Here is a 21,301-nt window from a genome sequence, read left to right as displayed (position 1 = left end):
ATCAGCATAATACATGACCTAAAGCTCCTGTCCAGTGTCTGTGTCTGTTTCTGTCTTCACTCTCCCACTGTGCCCCACGTGCAGGCAGTCCTCACTCAACACAAGTCCTGCTGGCCTGCTTCCAGCCAATGCCCACAGAAAGTAGGCCAAGGATTCAAAATACACACACATACACAGAGAGGTACAGTAGATTCACAAATAAATATGTGTAAGATTTATTATTTCTGGGTTAAAAGTCATCCTAAACTGACCGTGTCCATTGCCATATGTGACCTAAGTACCCCCTCCTCTTCATCACTAGGCTTTTTACTTCTGCACCCTCTTCCCCCTCCCTGTCATCTCCCATTATTCCCCTCTTTCAGGATGAATAAAGGGACATTTCCCCAACAACAACCCCCTTCTGACAGTAACATCTGTCATGTTTCTCTACTACTGCGTGCATCTAGTCCTTCCATCTTTAATCCCCCCCTTCCCCTCCTTTAATCGCTTCATTCTTTACTCGCCCTGAAAGTCTTTTTACTTTTCGCTTATTGCAAGAAAAGGCGTTGGTATACCGAATAAACCCAACCATTACATCCCCTAACTAAAAATAAACAAGAAAACAACATTTCTCCAGACGATAACTGATTTCATGGAATAGCTTGTCCACAGCACAGATTGTTCAGGTTTGACATAAAGAGCTGAAAACATTTTTACAACTGCTACATTTTCCTCTCTGTAAGCTCCACAGGTAGAGCTTTTTCATTTTCTGCTTTTCCATACCTGTTCCTTTCACCCATGTTGCTGTTATTTACTTCACCACAAATATAAGGAGATCAGCACACTGGACTCTTTTAAGCAAAAACCTTACTGGTTGGAGACTTATCCTGCATAATCGTTACCTTTTGTTTTAGCTTTCTACTTCCTTCCCATCCATGATTCCTTTCTAACGGTGCTCTTCCTCACAAATTTTTAATGATTAAAACATGTTTGTGGTTAAAATAAACGTGCATGGTTTGGCTGACCTGGTTAGACAGCCAGAAGACTATATGGTTACAGATTGTACACCTTTATTATTCATGTTATGTTACAACACATGAACATTGACCGACAGAAAACAACAGCCTACGGATACATTGACATCTTACTATTTATAACCATGGAGTGTGACAATACTACTTGTATTGGACAAGTGGACAGGATTTCTGTTTGGACATAACTGGATAATCTTTTACTCTGTGTGTTGATAAGAAGGCCAATAACTTTGACCCAAACCAAAAGATGCGATGAATAATTTCATCATCAAACCATGAAGGTGACTAATCACAACCTGCAGTTTACAAAATATTATATACAGTCTTCATTAGCTGATATCATCATCATATACAGGCAGGTATGCAAAATATAAACTTTGAGACGAGTAACATTAGTTGGCTTCTCCTTTTTCACTCATTACTCTTTTTCTGTTTTGTTGCTTCAGGCACATCTTTCAATAAAACTTTGTCTTTATGTTCCATTTTCTGTTTGAACTGGAAGAGCTCCACTAAATCCCAGATCACAGCTTGCAGCATTGGCATGAGAGCAGGAAACAGAGCAGCAGCTTTGACACATTCTGCCACATCTAACTTTCTTTCTAGCAAATCAGCACTCACGCAACTGTAGCCAAAAATCCCTACACAGGCGTCGTCTTCAACCTAAGAAAACAGTGTTTCTGTCAGATGATGCTGTGCTAAAAAAAAAAAAATCTGAATTTTATGAGTAGAACATCAACTTTGTAAGGATTTAAAGGAAATAGAGCTGCTTTGTTGGGAATTCATTTGTATTAATATGCATTATATGTGAGATGAGAGGGCAGGATAGAAGCTGTTACAAAGCAGCCTGCAAATAACACACCAACATTTTAATTAGCATGTGATTTCCTCTAGTGTTAAACAGCTGAACAGGATGACTCTAAAGATGGACTTCTTGTTTACACATTATTGCAACAAAAAAACCTGATTTAGTGCATAATTAACATGATTACATCAAATCTTGATATTATTTAATCATGTATTTTAATTGTTTAATTAAGAATTAAAGCAAAATTTTCCAATGAATATTAATGGAAAGCTGGATGAGTTAGCATGGAGTAGCATGCATACACATACCCCTGTCTGCAGAAAGTATGAAGAGACACACACGTGCACACGTGTGTGAAAATTCAGACACACCCACTGGAGTTTCAGATGTAAGCCCATACACCCATACTGGGTTTTAATCCTAACACGGCGAGAACAGTGAAGCAGAGAGAAGACTGTCCCTGGTTTGTGTTGGGAAAGAGACGAGCGAGGAAGACAGGGATGAAGGGAGAGGCTGCTGCCACTTCTCATTCAGACCACTACCTCATCGTCTCATCCCCTGCGTCAGGAAGTAGGTCAGTGGAAGAGGAAGAAGAGGAGGAGTGGGGGGTGTAGAGAGGAGAGGATGAGCTGCTCCTACTGCTGGTGTGCGACTGTGTGAATGTGCAGACATGAGACAGAAGAAGAGGTGTATGACCCGTCAAACATCTGTGGCTGCATGATTTAAATTTTCCCAACGTCTGTCGCACAACAACGCTTGAATCCTGAGCACAGAATCAGAAATAAAGCCACTGCTTTCCAATTCTTCCACTTCCATTTTTTTAAAAAGCTGCACAACTCACTCCCTTATTATTTGTTAAACAATCATTCCAACTTCCTCTAACACTCACAGCGCGCACACAGATGAATGAATTCTAATCCAGCCGCCTTTTCTTTTCCCATAAGAAGCGAGGCAGTTGCAGAGAGGAGATGAATGGGAGGAAAAAACAAACAGCAACAATAAAACTGCTAACAAGCAGAGCAAGAAATACAAAAAAGAAAAAAAAGGTTTTGAAGAGGCACTGAATAAAAGATCAGAGTTGTGCCTGCGTCTCACACTTTCTGCACATGCATTGTTTCTGGTTTCCACAAACGAGGACCATTCCTGCAGGGTGCTGGGCCATGGAGGAAGAAAACAAGGAGTAGGCAGGCTTACGTAAGCACCCAGTGCCAGAGATGGCAGACATGGGTGGGTAGTGGCATGCATTTGGGCATCACGCGACCATGATGCCCAAATAAAACGCAAATTAAAGAAACACCCTTTGTTTTGGCAAATGTGCACATCGCTGTGCAAATTAATAAATGTTTAGAGTTTGGTCTTCGTTGATGTGGTAACTTCAGTACTTTGATTTAAAGTGGCTTTAAAGCTGTATTGGAAATTGCATTTATCACATACTGGGAAATAGAAAACATGGCTCAATGTGCTTCATCCTTTCAAAGAGCACATGGTTTAGGATGGAAAAGAAAAGGCAGACTAATGCACAAAAGAAATGTCTGACTTTACATCCAGAGAATAGCTATACATACAGAAAACTGTGAAAAACAATCTAGTTTTTCTGAAGTCATCTGGATCTGTCTACAGAAAGGATAAATGCACAGCAAAATGTCTGTTCTGCTGGCACATGTCTACATATCACCTTATATGTAGTGGTTTAGTCCTGCTTTGTAAAAAATAAATATATAAAAGTTGCATGTACCCCTTGGTGTGGAAGTGAACTACACAACTTTTATGAATTTGACGTGAAGGAGCCATTAAACTTTTTGTCTATGTTGCCCCCAACTTGCCCTCTCCAAGATACTTTGCCCTCCCTTTGTACAGTCTTCCTGTCTGACCAGTGACTAATGGGCCATCCCTTCAAATCTTTTTCCTCCCACTCCAAAACCACAGGCTGTGGGCCAAATCACCTGGGACACTGAGGATTAATTCTCCCATGGATCTCATCAGATCTGTGGCCCACCCATGGTCCTGCTTCTGCCTTAGGGAAGCCATGTACACATCATACATCTTACCCTGTTAGAGTCAGGGGGCAAACTGTATCTAATAGCTAAAGCAACATATGGGAAAGCATCCCCCACTACACCACAACACAGATGCACAAAAGCAAACACACACATTATTGTTCGTTCTCTCTAACAACAAAGATTAAAGCTGTCTTATTCATGCATTGCTTCCTTAATTACAGAGACTTTAGCAGCATGGGTGGCCAGATTTATGGAAAGAAGCAACAATATGTGATTGATCTGAAACAACTGGCATGACTAATGACAAGATACACCCATCATCTAAATAATGTAAACATACATGCAATAGAAACACACAGCGGTAAGTCTTCAACACACACCATGACGTACATTCCTAGGGAATGATCTCACCCATTTATTCCAGGGAACGTCTCGATGGTAAGCAGCAAGCTACAGCCTCAACTGACAAATGACCAGAGCTGACAGTTGAGGAATTGCCATTATTTCACGCTGCATTTGCATGAGCTGCATTCTTGCACTCGTTCTGAAAGCACACATTCTGCCAGGGATTTCATGTTGGAAAGCCAGCGCTTTCACTAGTCTCTCTCATGTGGATCTGGACAATAGACTAGATGATTTGGTTTAGACAATTCTGCTGGGGCCCAAAAGGGTACATGACTGCCATTGCAGTCTATGTACATCTGATCCTCAAGAGGACATTTCCTTAGGACTGACAGCCTGGTCTTGGTCTTGTTGAGAAACAAAATTAACATAACACAAATTCCTTAGTATATCTTCTCTCACAGCATTGCATTCTGAGCTAAATGTTTGCTTATATGAAACCACATTCATCAGCATTTTGCTGAGGCTTCATCTACACATGCCCTCCTCGGTTACTGATAAAGATTGCTTGTGCTCTGATGCCTACGTGCATCTTTCAGGAAAAGAGTCAAGAATCAGAAGATCGGAAACATGCCCTGGTCTTGACGCCCTACTGTTTTAATGCATTCTTTTGCTTATGTTCTCCCTCAATCACTTCCTTTCAGCAACCAGCCAAAGGAAGCTGCAAGGGTGAAACAGCTGAGGACCTGTTCAGCTTTCCAAACTGTGAACTGCACCTTCAGGCAGCATCGCCAGGACATAGTCTGAGACAAGACCGTCTGGGTCAGTGGCAAACTTTGCACCAGGAAATCTCATACTGGAGTGATACTTCTGAAACAACATGACATTGACCTTGAAGCACAAAGTTTCAAAAGCAGCTTATGTTTCTCACCATGTATCCCATCCGATAATAACATTAATAACATTAATAATAGCAACATAATGTTTAAGAGGTGAGAGTTGAGTCAAAGCCAAAAAGCTATCGGAGCATAGAGCTGGCTTCATGCACAACATAAGGACAAAAAGCCAAAGTCCATCCTCTTTAATTACCAACAACCACAATTATTATTAATTACTTTAATAGCTAGTGGTTAATAGTGTTGCTTAAATATTTCCAGACAGGCTCCAAGGCTAATGTAATCACTTTTAAACAGAGGGGCATTTTTCATTTTCACTTGTTTACAAACAGCTGTCAGACGGTCAGTGTAAGAATAATTCCTCATACTTTTGTCTGTGTTTGCACAGTGTTCACAAACCATATAGAAGAAAAACAATGGCAGGGTTTGTCAAAGAGGGGTGGGACATCTAGGCTAAAGCACTCAATTAAAACCTTGAGTTGCATACAGGATTGTCTGGATACACAGTCCATCACACATGGTTACAGCCAGATTTATAGAGGTACTTCTGTACTCATCTTCACAGCTCGAGATAAGAGTAAAAGACCGCACATGTTCAACCAATGCAAAATACACAGACTTCTCTGCATGCAATCCTCCATAAGCTAGCATCCCACTCTGTACTAAATGCTGACTGGCTGACATTTAAAGGAGAAAATAGTAATAAAAATAATAAAAGATGGGTATTGCACTTGACCACAGAGCTGGTCTACTCTATGATAACTACTTTAATGGCATGTATTTACTTTTGCAGGCTCACGTATATCTGGCAAAGTGGTGACGAAAGAAAGCAAAATGGAACAAAGCTGCACAAGGAAGGTGCACCATGTTGTTCAAGTATTTTTCAATTCTTGCCTTATGTGTTATCAGATAAAGATTTAAGTTTTGAATTTGAGAGATAACCATGATATCTGGAACTATGTGGTGCTTCAGTCAAACTTCTACCTGGCCAAGAAGATTAAAACAAGTCTTGGTGTATGGATGGGTGAAAGAGGTTGGAATTAAGACCCTTCATAGCAAATCCCAAAAGAGTCTACTACACCATGGCCTACATTCTTCATAGGAGGCCAGGCTCTGTTGTCTTCATCACAAAGATTACTAGGACATCCTGGTGAATGAAGTCAAAACATCAGCTCAAGTTAAAATGAACCCAACTCGTGAGTTGTTGAAGTCTTGCTTACCAAATCCATCCTTGGCTAGTCAAACAAGAAAGCAGCAAACTAAAAGTTTTGCAAGCCACTTTTCTTGATATCTTTTCTTAAAATCCTTGGTTTGCTTTCTCTCTTTTATGGCTTCAAAGAACCTTTGAGTAGCTTCATTCAGTTTCACAGTTTCAACAAACGGAACGGCTAAAAACAAAGCAAAAGTAAGGTATTTTTTTCCAGGAATCAAGAACACGTTTGTGATACACACTCTGGTCTATGATTAGCTATGTTGACCACCACTTCATGTTATGCAAGAACTAATAAAGCAAATGTGATGTAAATATGATTACAAGCAATTTTCATGGCACAGCAAAGCTAAAGGACCGACAACATCACAAAACAAAGAAAAAAAATGAAAGAACAAAGCCACAGCCGTAATTTTAATTTAAAAGTTTCTACTGGAAATCATTATATTATACAGTCTCTTCTATTTCCAAAACATGATCAGAAAGATCTTGCTTGATCTTCTAAGATGTAAGGACATCTGATCACATATCCCTTACTGTCAAGTGTTTTTGTTTTTTTTAGTCAAGACTCCACTCGTCATTTTTTCCCATCAAGTCACAGCATTATGAAACTAGACTAAACCACAATCTCTATGTGGAAGAATTTTAACATGACATATTCAATTCTTGTGACTGTCAACTCTTTCACAACCAGCATTTGAGAATCCTCAGGGGTCTTATTGAACACAATTTCATTGAAAACAAACATATAAGCACCGTTGGTTTTAACAAGGCCATGAGGCACAGTAACCCACCTCATCCATTAAGCGGAAATGCCTCAACTAAAACCACTGGAAAAAGAGGAGGGGGAGATTTTTCCAATCCTCCAGGGATGCCATTAAAAGCCATTTCATTTAGTTTGATTCATTAAAAAGAATGCCATTTCCTGATATAAGGAACATTTACTACAGTGCAAACCACATGAAGTAGCAGGGGGTTGTTACAGTGGTGCCGTTGAGTTTGTTGCTTTAACTAAAACCAATGTAGGAGCTGCATTCGACAGCCACCCAGCCATGTATAGTTTCAGATGGAAGCTAATTATAATAAACATGTTAAGCCCTCAATAGAAGCCACGAACCAAATGAGGCACGAGTTGTTTGGTAAAATCTGAAACTATGCAGAAGAAGAAATGTTTACATGTGTGCTCTTACAAGTGGTTTTCTGCTTCACCTATTGTGACATCTCAACTTTTTAAACTATGGACGGTGGCCGTAATCTACAGATAATCCACTTGTTGCACAAGTAAACTCCATCAGCCAAATGCTGCGTGAGATTCTAGCAGCACAGATGTTATTGTTGGCTCAGGGCAGAGGGAGAATCAGGTGGGGAGACAAACAAAAGCACAGGCCAAGGGTTAACCCAATTCTGCACTGGGTAACGGGTGCATGGCCTCTGATCAAATACAGTAGACTGGATCACTGGGATAACTACGCTATTAATATTGGGAGTGAGAAGAAAGTCGGCCACACCACATTCCGTAGGCTCCGACATTCCCATATATTAACAGGGCTCGGAATGAAATCCTACACTTGGCATAGGCATCCCTCGAACCCCAAAGCACTTTCCTGCCGTGTCAAATTGCTTTCTTATTTCAACAGGGAGGAGCGCGCCAGAGTCACGAGCTCTCACCAACTGCAGACGTGTTATTATATGTGGGGAGAACAGTTGGCATGAATTCAGCCTCAGAGCTGGTTACCATGACTCTCAGGAGAGAAAGGATGCCGAATTTCCCAGAGTCTGCATGTCCATCCAACACCCCAGAGCCCTCTCTTTTTAAAGGAATGCACAGTTTCCGTCAGTACGATGAACTCATCCAAATCACACAGATGCACAAGACTATACTTCTGAGCTATCAAACAAGGCAACAGTTTGCTTCCAAGCATGCTTACACCAGAGACAGAACTCACTGTTATCTCAGTAATTCTTGTACCGATGTGCATATGTCACCTTGCCATTGTTCCACTTCTCATTCTTTGCACCGCAGTCTGAATAGCAACCAATCCTGGCTGGGTGAAGGGTCAACAGCTGCGGCATTGAGGACAGAGGGCTTCTGGGTAATGTCTGGAATGCTCCTCAGGGACAGTAATAGCAAGGCAGATAGGGAAGGCCTTCTGAAATGACCAGTACTTTTTAAAATAGCCTGCAGTAATGCTGCACTGGGTCAAAGCACTGTAAGGAAGAAATATGCTTACACATCATAAGGCCACAGAAACTGTGTCACTGGCACAGATACAATAGTGCCATTCGATACCCACTCAGCGTGGGGACTTCCATTGGTGGAGAGGAATAGCAGCCTTTATGCTAAAGACTCCAAGATATTTTGTTCTGCAGATGCTTTAACTAGTCTGCTGTAAACTACATGAACTAGATACTAAAAGATCAGATTAAAGCAGCTCTACAGACCTCCTCTCTAATTTGCGGTAATAAACCATCAAGGTGCCAGTTGGTAGAGCTTGAGTTTTAAACCGCCGGCTGTTGCTTACTAACCATCCCTCACACTTCTTTTAAACCCGAAGCTGCAGCTCATGCATCTTTAATGGTCAATAAAATATAAAAAAGCACTACACTAACGCTGATGTACAATATGTGAGTCCTTGACTCCTGTCAGTGTGCTCCTAACATGCTAAATGTTTTAGCAATGTCACTCTGCTTGCCCCTACGTGTACGTGAATGTAGGAGGATTTAGAGCAGCCTAAGGAGTAAGCCTTTAATGTGGTGGAAATTGATACCATCTTGATCAAAATCCAAAAAACACAAAAACAACATTCATGGATAACATGGATAACTCTTGTAAGGCATAAAAGAGTTTTTGATCAATCTTTAAGCCCCTCAAACATTGAAGAAATAGTGTTTGTCTTGTGCTTTTTCTTATCACTATTATCAGTTTCTCCATGAATTTAAAAGACCAACTTCTGGGAAAAAGTTCACATATGCTGAGGTTTATGTTTTATTTTTTTTTACTTGCTGAACTCTCCTAATCAATTTAATGGGTGGCCTTGTGCATGAATTTGATTAGCGTTTTACAGACTTGTAGGATTTATGAAAGGGAACGGGAATGATTCCATGTGGGATGACGCTTGAGGAGTTTTCAAATGAAGAAAACATTGTCTAAGATGCCATAGAGTTCTGACTTCCTTCAACTGAGATGAGGAAGAATAGTTACTAACATCATGATGCCAACACATTTAGCCAGTAGTTTCCTATTAGGCTGAGCTGAGGAGAGAGAGGGAATGTGTGGTTGCCAAGCCGGCGCTCACACCAAAGGGCTGACCGTGTGATTGATGAACATGAGTGATCAGCCCTGGTCTCTGCCCCAAAATAGCCCTGCACCCATTACACAACAAGTTCCATCCTCCCTCAGTTTTTTAAATGCCAAACATTTTCCTGAGCTTGACATCAAGTCCCGGTCATCACATGCCAGCTTCTGTGGTTTGGAATGAATATGAGCATCTGTACTCTGACAGTAATACCCTGAACTCCTGCAATGTTTTCCAGAGACATTTGCACCCCCTGACTCGACATTCAGTGAATCTCAACTAAAAAATAAACTCAAGACTATCACAAATATGCTAAAAGCATTGCTTAGTCTCTGCACCGGCACACTTGGTGATACAACAAAAAGTACTGTCAACACTGTTGAATAAAAATCCAGAACATGACAACCACTAAACTTAAAACCCAACTTTTTCTGCCTTTTATGATCTATAAAGCCACTGTACTTAAAAAAGGGGGGGGAAAGGTGTTTAAAGTACTGTCCTGCCTCCAATAACAACACAAAATGTGGAAATAAGAGCTCTTATTGCCTGCAGCTACTTTTTTTTTTGCTTTCAACTGAGTATTCGGGCTTGCTGTGTATTTTATCGGCTGCAGTAGTCTGCGTTTTCCTGGCAGGACTGAGCAGCAGGATGCATCGCACAGACAAACTATCCTGAACATCTGTAGCTATTCTACTACCGGAACAGCACTTCAGTGTAGCTATTGCTTTCAATGACCAGGAAGGGTTACAAGTATCAGTATCATAATCAAATTCCTCCTACTTACCCAATTCAGAGGGGCTGGGCTACGAGATGAATTATCCCTGTGTTGAGTCACTAACAAATGGAGAGGAAAAAAAGAAAAAGAAAAAAAAAAAGCCACTCCACAAAGACAGCTTAAGAGAAAATTTTAAAGCATCCCTGCATCCTCTGGTTTCAGAAAACTCTTTGTGCCTTTCAGAGTGCGAGCCTCAGGTCCAGATCCCATGCCTTCGCTGCGTTTTGTCTGCTTCTCCCCAGAGCTTCTGAGCTGAGCTCTGGATTTCAGCTGACTGTGCTGGGAGCTGAGCTGTTGACATTGTCCCCGCTCTCCCTACCCCTCCCTTTCTGTCTTTTGATCACTCATCTCCCCTCCCCTCCCGTTCTGGATTCCAGGACCAGCGTATGACAGCATCCATGTGGATGTCAGCTATGCAGCAATAGATTTTCTATGAATATGAATGCATCAATGCACAGCACACGTAGGTGTGGGTACTGTATGAAGCCAAGGGAGAGGGCAAGGAAGTGATCCTTGGTAGCCTGTGCTTCCCACCCTCTCTGCAATCCCAAATCCACCCAAACAGAAAATAAAGTTTGTGGATGGAGGGATATTACAAAATGCCCAAAGGAAAAGCCCTTTTTCCTGTTGCGTCGCCTCATCGTTAACGCACGCATGAAAACACACACACAATCACACCAGCACATACTCACGCCAAATGTGGCATTATCCATTAGTAATTACCCCTGTGACTCAGACAGGAAAGGGATTTTCCTGAGATCCAATCAGCGTTCATTGAGAATAAGGTTGGCTTTGTTGTTAAGTTCACTGAATTAGCTCAGCCTAATGTTATGTGAGGAATTGTGGGACAGATGGGGAGGCCTGGGGGGGGGGGGGGGGGTTACCTGGAAAGCCACATTATAGACAAGTCAGTGAAGCAGAGTTCAAGTATGTAACTTTGATAACATGAAGACAAACAGGCAGGGCGAAGACTCCTATTCTATCACTACCACCACCCGCTTCAACCCCCCACCCATGCAACTTTTCAAGCAGCAACTAACAACAATGTGGATAATGTCACCTCATGACGTTAAACTGATCAATGCAAAGTTTAACTCTGGGTTTACTTACAATGCAAACCACACCTGCTCCAGGGCAGATTATGTTCCAGATTACAGAGCAGCACATGGAAAGGTCCTGCCCCCTTAAAATTATAGAAGAAAAAATAAACAGTAGTCATTAATTGACATAAGGTTAGAAAATGTAGAAAACCTAAAAATGAATCTTCACTGAAGCATCTGAATATTTAAAATTGTGAATCCATATTTATCTATTTATTTATTTCTCCATTTATTTATTCATTTATTCTAAATAGCGTGATCATGATGAATTTACACAGACAAGTATGGACAGAAAGTTTTAGCTCTACATGTTTCCAAAGATATTTTTCTTTGTTTTCCTTTAGACCACCCTGAAACTTTTTTTATTTGTGTCTGGTGCCATCTTCATTTATTGTTCAGCAGAAACACATATTCAGATATTTACACATCTTTACAAAGTGTTCCCTTTACTATGACTCCAATAGTATTCAAACAGACCTTGTGGTTGCAGAGATGTACTCATTTCATTATGGTATCAAGCAGAGGCCTAAAATGCACAACCTTCCCAAGCCCCATATTTTGCATGTTTTTGTAAAAACAGTAAACTACATATTAATTATTACATATTCAATATTACATAATACAGTACATGTTTTAATCTTAGTAAGACATCTAAAAATGTTACTGGCTTATTCAGATTACACGTCAACTCGTAGTAGTGTAAAGTATTTCCAGACTAACCACAGCCTTATCTCCACAAATCCTAGTAAGTGACAGTCAACATCTGTGCAGTGAATTTGGTTTTACTGACATGTACAATGATCTCACATAGAGAAAGTTAGAAGCAGCAGAATGTCTTGAACCTTTTCTCCACACACTCCAAAGCGTTTTGGTCAATAAGTGGATTCCTCCTCTGCATGTGAAAAGAGTGATAGTTTAAGTAAACCATGCTTAATTCAACTTTTAATTTCACTGTTGATGTTAGAAAGAAATTAAATTATTGTATTCATGCAACTAAATTTGAACTTCCCTGTCTGAGATAGTTCACTGCCATTAGTATTTTGTATGTACTTTTATCTTTTTTGTTGTTTGTGTATGTGTGAGATTTTATCATGCTATTTTGTTGCCAGTTGAGGCTTTTTTAAATTCAGCTTATTTAATTTTATTAATTTTATTCATAATCATCTTTTTATTTTAAAATTATTTCATTCTAATTTTCATTTTAATTTTATTTTATTGTTCAGGGACCACATATGCCAAATAAACAATTAAATTAAATTAAATTAAATTAAATTAAATTAAAACTCTTGCATAGAGCTATTATAAAGCACTTTGGTCAGCTCTTATGTTGTTTTTAAAGTGCCTCAGAAATAAAATGGTATGGTAGAACCTTAGCTCGACTTAACCATGTGCATGCTCAAACCGAGTGAATTTAGCTACCAAAACAATACTTTCTGCCCTTCCTGCCTTCGGAGCCCCATCTGTGCTGCTCTCACCCTGAATATCTTCTTATTCAACATATTTGTTTAGGATTACAGTTCATCTTGTAAGAGAAATGCGGCTCCAGATCCATGTTTGTGGTCAGCTGTCTGGTGCCAGCACCATCCCTCTTACGTCAAAGAGCTCATAGCCAGAGTCACAAACCTGGGTTGCATTATTGCCTGATAACCTATGTTGTGACACCACTTTTGCTTGTTTAGCCTACTTTGTTGTTCAGAAAAATATCTGCAAGTCAATCAAGACCTTTATACATCTTTGACAGATCAGCAGCACAACCCAATTCTTTGAAGACAAGGGTCGAAAGTCGAGCGATTTCATACATAGTGATCTTATCATCGTCTGGAGTAGCTGTCTGGCACAAAAGTTGAATAACATGATGACCAGTCTGTTATGTTGACTTCAGCCATCCATATTTATAATCCAGAGGTTATCAAAGAGTTCTATCCTCCTTTTGTTAGGTTGATTTGACACCACTTTGTATCTTGGTTAACCAACAAATTAAAAATAAAGTCAAATTTACACTCTCCACGTCCTACACAACAGCTTTATAAAGATCCTAGTGCACATTTCCATAAATCAGGACTCGCATGCAATACCAACCATCACATTTACACTCACACACTAACTGGAGCCATTTATATGCTAAAGTATGGAGTAAGGAGGGAGTCATAATGCCATTTGTCATCTTTCTCTGGGGACAAAAGACAGAAAACACTAAGTTGCAAGCGGTAATGCCTGGGTGCATTCCTGAGTGAGCCCTTGGGACGCATCCATTAACCCAGCTCAAAGACAGAGCAAGCTTATCTCCATGCTGTCCACTCCCCCCACCTACCCCTCTCTTTCTTTGCAGCATCACTTCTACTTTCTCTCCAGGGTAACTTCTCTGCCCCAAACCACAGGAGAAAACCCTGAGGAACCCCAACAGATGAGGCTAAACTCAAGCTCTGGTCAGGCCGAGTGCTAAGTGCACTTCAGCTTCTTCTGCATCATCCAACACAGCCAGGAACTGGTTTGGTATGCTTGAGAAAAACATCATGCCACCATCAAATAAAAAAAAAAAAAAGTCCAACCAACCCATGGGCCCATCTACTCTTTCCTTTTTTGAGGGAATGTTTGTTTTTACTTGTCTTGCACAGCCTTCGATTTGCAGAAAGAGAGAAAATAAGAGGTTAGACACCCGTGTGCAACTCCACATTGTCACTTTGTGTGCCAAAAAGAGGACCGCAGATCATGGCTTGGCATGCATGAGCTTGCACTGTCCTTCATAGCTGTTCCTTCAACACGCAAGTGAGGCTGCTGTTTGACTGCCCACAGTAAATCACAGTGGATGGCAAATGTCACGACTGATAAACCAGCTGCAGAGTAGGTCAAGTGAGAAGTAGGATGCATTCTTGAACTTGGCACTTGGTGCTCTATTGGAAAAAAGATGAATGGAACATTGGGCTAGAAAAAGCTGGTCCTCTCAAGGCTCATAAACCATGCCTTCTCTATCAGATGCCTCATGTACAAGTTAAACCTGACAACATGTAAAGAAACAGCTGTGAAGAAGGGCTTTAATCGGAAGATATTGACATCTGAAAGATGGTCTCTCCAGAGAAGTGGCAACAGTCCTCCTCCAAGCCAGTGGCTGCCAGAGCTAACATGGCAAACAGTCCTGTTTTACAATGTGTTGTTCCTCTGAGTATTATTTAGGGTTTCTTTTGACCAGACAGCTCTCATTTAAGTTTGTTTTTGTTTAAGCCTGGAATTCCTTGTGACAGCACTTTGCACACAATCCTCTCTTTCACCCCCATACACAGATAAATTGCTACTGAGAAAAATACCATGGCTTTTGCAAAGCCTGAACTCTTGACAGCATAAATATGAGGGCACATTTTTACACACAGTCTAATTGTATGTTGGCTATAAATCACGATAGCAGGGAGCACTGTATTATCCATTTTTCAAAATCCCCTGCATAAAAGTACTGTAGCCTAATCACAGAAAGGCAGTAAACCATAAATCTAATTGTAGTCACCGTGTCCTTATGGTGACATTCTTTCCAACTCCTTACACCCTCCTGTATAAATTCTTCCTTCTAGGATAAACTTCTACTTTGCCTCTTTCGTCCCTTCCTTCAATCACAAATGTATGACAAGCAATCTGCTTTTAACTTCAGCCCCAGGATTAGCAATAATTTCTTTTAAGTGCTTTTTCTGTGTTTTGCAAAAAGTACCGGGCATCTGAATGGTTCTTTTGTCTGAGAGGCAGACTGGGCACGGTCAAAGGTCATTCAACTGCCTGCTTCCACAGTACCGCTTGTGTCTGCCTGGATGTGTGCCAGCTAAATGCCGTCATGTTTGGACAATGGTCCAGCTTTCCGCTGACTGACTCATGACAGCTTCTTCATGTTAGCCAGTGATGTAATAGTTTGATCTTTGGGCATGAAGGCCATACTTTGATTAATTGTACAATGGTTTTATCTAATATTGCAACCAAAAAAAAAAAAAAAAAAAAAAAAGCCACACTAAGCTTTTGGGGTTTTCCATCTTTCCATGTTATTTATCTTTTTGTGCAAGCAAATGGAGCTATTCTCTCCCACATAAAAGCATTGCAGCTGAACTGTCTGGAACGCCTTATTGGCAGCTGAGGGTTTTCTTACGTTTCACACAGCCTCAAAAGAATGAGCTGCTGCCTCACAGCCCTTTTTAAAACTCACTAGAGCCACTTCTGTTAAAAAAAGCAAGCTAAATATTCTGGTTTGGCTGCCCAAGGGAACACGAGCGATTTCATGCATGCTCTGCATCTGAAAAGCTGAAGATGTTGCATGACTTAAGTGGTTAATGGCACCATTAGCTTTGATTGTACACAAACCATAGGACAAATCTTAAATTGTGGAAACCTTGATAAACTTGAAAGCCTGAATGTGGCTTGTTATGTTTCTCCATCACTGTTTGCATTTAATCACCACCTAAACTCAGCTAGCTACTTTGCTATCTTACCCTGGCATGCAAGAACTAGAAGTATTTATATGATAATACCACTGTACCAAATTCATTTTTTGTGAAATGTAGCATGTTTCAGAGGAGTCCCTCTTTGTTCCAAGTATGATTCTGAATGACTTTTATAGGGCTGAACACTTAAAAGGGGATTCTCATCTTTTATTTTTAACCCAGCAAAGACTCGTTTTAGTTCCAGTCCTAGCACCAGGCCAAACCCAACCTTTTACAAACCACTACATTTCAGCTAAATCTGTAATTTCTCATTCCCATCAGGTAAACTCTTAGTTTTCCTTTATTTATTTTACATACATTACACAAGTATTTTGTTCAAGAGTTTAGGTCAGGGGTGCCCAAGGCCAGTCCTCGAGAGCTACTATACTACAACTTTTAGATGCAACCCTTCTCTAACACGCCTGAATCAAATGGCTGAATTTCCTCATGCACATGTCATTCAGCTCTGCAGGGGCCTGGTAACAAGCCATTCATTTGATTCAGGTGTGCTGGAGAATTGATGCATCTAAAAGTTGCATTATAGTAGCTCTTAAGGGCAGGACCCCAACTCTGACATCCCTGGTTTAGGTTTAACAACAAACTTTTATAGTTTGTGAATGTAAACCACCATGAGATTATTTACCATTTGAAATAAAATGCTGCACAGTGTTTACATATTTAATCATCTTTACAAATGATACATCAGAGCAGACTCAGCTTTTCTGTAAAAAGCCCTAAAAGAGAAGCTGCTGTGGGAAAAATAAAGTCTCCATCTAGTCCAAGAAAATCAACATGTCCTTCCAAATACAATCATAAATCTATAAATGAGCATTTTATAGTAACTTTAAAAAGTGATGATGCACAACAATAACAGCTGACACCTCCAGAATTTAGAAATATGATTCATAAAGTACAAAGGGGCCCACATAAGACATCATACTATTGTTATAATGGCTCATATTTTTATGGTTCCCTTTTGGCCACAGGTGTGTGAACTGTAAAGAAAAGAATGGAGACTGACAGAATAGTAATGGGGGAAAAGAGACTGACGGTAAAACTGATCCTTTTCTCTTTTTCCAGATGTTTCCATTCAAAAGAAAGTCTTCTATATTCCTTTTGCTATTTTACTGGACCTCTCTCCATGGGGAGTCTACTTCAGCTGTACAACCACCATATTTAATATATAACAGTTTCTTATCTGCCATCTGAAGAAAAAAAAAACCAAAACAAAACCAAAAAAAAAAAAGACCAATCTTATATTAAACCAAACTTCATTGCTGACCACAGTCTGAACCCAAGACTTAAATCCACCTGAGCCATTCCAGGTGCAACAATGTCCCTTCTTAAAATCAATTTGAAGCAATGTAAATCAAGTCATTGACATCCCTCACAGGTAGAACGAGAATAGAGAAACTCTGGGAAATGTTTGGTTCTATTGTTAACAGTGCATATAAAGTGGGCTGCCCCTGTTTGTAACACCACACACACCCTCATGACAACATCTGGGAGTCATCTGTCTGCTAACCGAGGCCCCCTGTGAACAGGTGTGCGTCTGCATCTATGGCCTATTGCCCTTTCTTCCTGACCCCTGAGCTCTAGTTATCAGTGGGGAGCTCTTTGAACTCTGTGGCAGCAGCAGACTCAGACAGCAGTGCCTGAAAAGCCAAGGTCACACCACCTCAGACTCAGGGCGCCACTGATGGGGGTATATTTGTTGTTCACTCCTACAGAAATTGCAGGTCAGGGCTTCAAATAAACTGAAACTTGCAGCTCAAATTGTAATTGCATAATAATGGGTTGTGCTTAAGGAGCTGTGGTGATTAGCCATTGTCATAATATGCAGAAATAATCCAAACAAAAAACACAACTGAAGAACTATGCATTCGTCATAATGCTATGACAGGAAAAGCAACAACAGGCAAAACATTTTAAGCCAATTTAAAAAGAAAAAAAAACTACTGTTCTCTATTTTAATCACAAGCCAGAGGAAGTGGATTTCCTAAAAATCAGGGACCAATTCTGCTTTCAAACCTTCTGTTCCGCGATGACCAAAGTGGGTTCAACACACCCAGTTAAAGCATCAGATTGATTTTACTAAAATGTGCAAAATAAACTTTTTTTTTTTCTGTAACTTTCTTTGTGTCTCATAATGCTGTGGGTGATAGTTGGGTGTTTTACTTTACTGCAGTGAATCTTATGAGTTCTCATGAGGGTTGACAAAATAATAACAAACACTTCCTGTTGATCTCCACAGCGAGTTAGAACAGCCTGTTCTGAGCCACTGTTCTTTCCAATACAAATACAAATACAAGGGTTATTATTACTTCTTATTGTAGTAAAGAGCAAATGTAATTTCTGATAATGATCAAATTAAAAAAAGACGCCCCAAATGAGAGTAAACGCAATATCTGCTGTAACTGAAGTTAAAGGATTTCCCCTTCAGCCATACAGCAGGCCAAATACCAGATGACCTTTGACTCTATAGCATCGCTCCGACACACGTGCCTCGTGTTTCATCCATCCACACAGTTACTTTGTCTGTCCAGCCGCCTCTTGTATGCTGGGAAGGGTCAGATGTGCAGTTACAATGATTTACTATCTCGTCAAACAAGGTGGCAACACACTGCTCCCCGAATGACAGGGGAGTCCCTTTAAATTATCTTGCAGGATGTTGTCGCGTGGATTAAACTTGTCCTGAGTCAACACATCATTCAGTGGCTGAGAGGAACGTACAGACACAAAAGAGGTCCTCAAAATGGTTAGTTTAAGGGCTGAGCCAGGAATTCCCCGGTGTTTGAGCTGATAAGCAACACTCAGCCCTGTCTGCAGGAAGCCATCAGGCTTATATGTAAACAAACCCAGTCAGTGCAGATTACACTCAAACTAAATTGATAAGAGCCAAGTCTTAATTAGTCGCTCCATTTTTCTCCATTTGTGTCACAGAGAAATGCCATGGCTGCAGAAGTTCCCACCCTCCACAGCCTCTGCAGAACAATGCTCATGACAGCATGCACAACCCACATTTCTAGAATAGTTGGGAATATTTGTTTTTATTTTATTATAAAATAAAAAATAATTAGACAAACAAATTACCAGAAAACATTTTCAGCTTGAATGAGCATTTCATGTAGAAATTATAAACAAATCAGCATATTAAATACAGCAGGCCTGTTTAGGGCTGCAGCTACGTAAGTCATTACAGTGACTGCAAAAAATGTGTAGATTTGTACAGCAAAGCTTTATTTGCACCCATCTACATGCAGGTACAATTTTCAGGGGTGCAGAAAATAAAAGTTCATCAAAAAAAAAATCTCAGGTATAATCCTCCAAAATGTGGGATTTTTTTTCTAAAAAGAAACCTAATGCAACAGAAATGCCCTAACCCCTGCAGCTAAACTGCTGTGCATTAGCATCTGAAAAGAAAATAACCTAAGGCTGTTCAAGTGTAAAACAATGACGCAGTGGTGCAAATATTTATTACAGTGACTTTTGTCCAATTATCGATCCGTATTCAGCATTATCAGTTCTGTCTAAAAACAAACTCATTACTTCAAGACTGCAAACGGGTTAGTTAAAACTAATCATTCCTAACTAAGCTTCCACTAATTTAGCAAGTTGTGAGAAAATGTTTGACTAAAAGTTTGAAAAATAACTGGAAGCAATGACCACATTTACTGGTAATTACAAATATTGAGTGTTGGGTTTTTGTTTAATTCTCCTCTTCATGATTCGCCACTTTTTCAGTAATAGACACGTGGACTGCAGGCAGGCCAGTCAAACACACAAACTAAGTGTGAGAAGACAAACTGTTGGAAGATGTGCAGAATGAGGTCTGACATTGTCCTGCTTGAATGTATGTCCCTCCAAAGTCCCAAATGGTACCTTTACACATATGACACCCTCATGCAATCCATACTGATGCTCCCCCACACCGCTACAGATGCTGGCTTTTGCAGCTTTTTCTTATAATGGTTTTTTCTATTGTGTGTTCAAAAGGGACAATGTCAACATATACACCATCACCCTATGCTGCGCAGTGTTGTTAGAGACCAGAGATGGAGGCGGGTATTGCTCCGGGGTCCTTTGTGCAGCAATTACCTAACAGGAGGGGTAAATGATGGTGTTGATTAAAGCCAGCTGAGCCCAGAGCAGGCTCCTGTAGCGGCACGTGCCCCTGAAATCCATCCAACTTCTCAATGACACACACCCACAGGTCAGAAGGTCTACTGAGTATGTTCTTTTTCTTCTACTCTAAGTGTTCAATAAACAGACCCAAGTCAGATGAGTTCTAGCTTTCCAAATCAGATAAATACAAGGATATCTGCTGCATCACATAGTAACATTAGCTTAATTCTGCCTCATCACTACAAAATAATCCTGGAAATAAATGACCACAATGACAGCCCTCCACCTTGGCTCATGGCTTTTTAAGCCTATGCTTTGCAAAATTCCCCTTGTAGTTTTATAAGAACACAAACAGGACCCCAAAATGTATCACTCTTATAAATTACAAAAATTCTTCCGTGCCACACTGTTCCTAAACTGAAATAAAAATAAGTAACGCCGATGCCGTGCAGAGGACAAGCAGTACTATAATTTTAAAAATATTTCCCATTGAGTGGTGATGAAACAAATGTCTAAGTGTTTCAGAAAAAACAGTGGCAAGGATAAAAGGTTGTAAGTTATTCAATAGATCCCTTCCTGCTTCATCATTAAATGTTCCCACAAACAAAAAAAAAGGACCTAGAAAAGGACCTAAAATTGCACTAAGACATAACAGTCAGTATAGTGGAGACACTTCCTGTATCTTCCACAACAGAAGAAACAACAAACAAAGAAAAAATCAGATGAAAATAAAATCAGATAAAAATATTTACATGTCATTCTGTGCTAATGGTCAAGGTGAGCAGATGGGTTTTAAGGAGAGATTTTGAACATCAAAGTAAAAACAGGAACCCAACGACTGCAGAAATGTGATGTTATTTCATTGTTTATTTGCAGTGAATAAGCCTTTTTCATTAAAGACTGACTGCTGTTATTTTGGGGAGCATCGCCCCTAGCAACCAGTTGTTGTAACTGTGGGTTGTTGTTCAGGCGGTTTGGTCCACTTGAGTTTGGTGTGAAACCAAACCAAAGCAAGGTGCAAACTTTTTCAAAATTCCCCACACAATCAAACAGAGTCCTTTGGACTATCCTGGTGTGAATGCATCCCTAAATCCCAGCTAAAGGAATCTTTATGTTTCACACATGCCAAATGTGAAAAGTGAGGCTGAAACCAGCCATTTCAAGCGAAAGCTGGCAGCTTTTGTGCTTCAATTCTTCACACAATTCCTTTAGTCGCTTTTACTGCGGACATCCTTGTTCAAAAACCTCAAATGACTCTTTAAAAAGAAAAAAAAAACCTGCATCCATT

At 40.2% G+C, this 21,301-nt stretch overlaps 1 protein-coding gene across 3 annotated transcripts in view; it reads right to left on the bottom strand.

The window, feature by feature from the left end:
* The window catches only part of daam2 (dishevelled associated activator of morphogenesis 2), a 107,148-nt gene that overhangs the window by 72,922 nt on the left and 12,925 nt on the right, over positions 1-21,301 (bottom strand). Inside the window, exon 1 of one of the 3 annotated variants that reach the window (XM_041971706.1) lies at positions 10,347-10,584. The exons of the other annotated variants lie outside the window; for them this stretch is intronic. The gene's annotated coding sequence lies outside the window, so the exon portion shown is untranslated. Of the gene's footprint in view, positions 1-10,346; positions 10,585-21,301 lie in introns of those variants that run through there. 3 annotated transcript variants of the gene reach the window in all.

Source organism: Melanotaenia boesemani, chromosome 20 (genome assembly GCF_017639745.1).
Source record: "Melanotaenia boesemani isolate fMelBoe1 chromosome 20, fMelBoe1.pri, whole genome shotgun sequence".
Taxonomy (NCBI): Eukaryota; Metazoa; Chordata; class Actinopteri; order Atheriniformes; family Melanotaeniidae; genus Melanotaenia; species Melanotaenia boesemani.
Note: the sequence above shows the minus strand (reverse complement) of the source record. Positions and strands in the feature narration are given on the sequence as shown.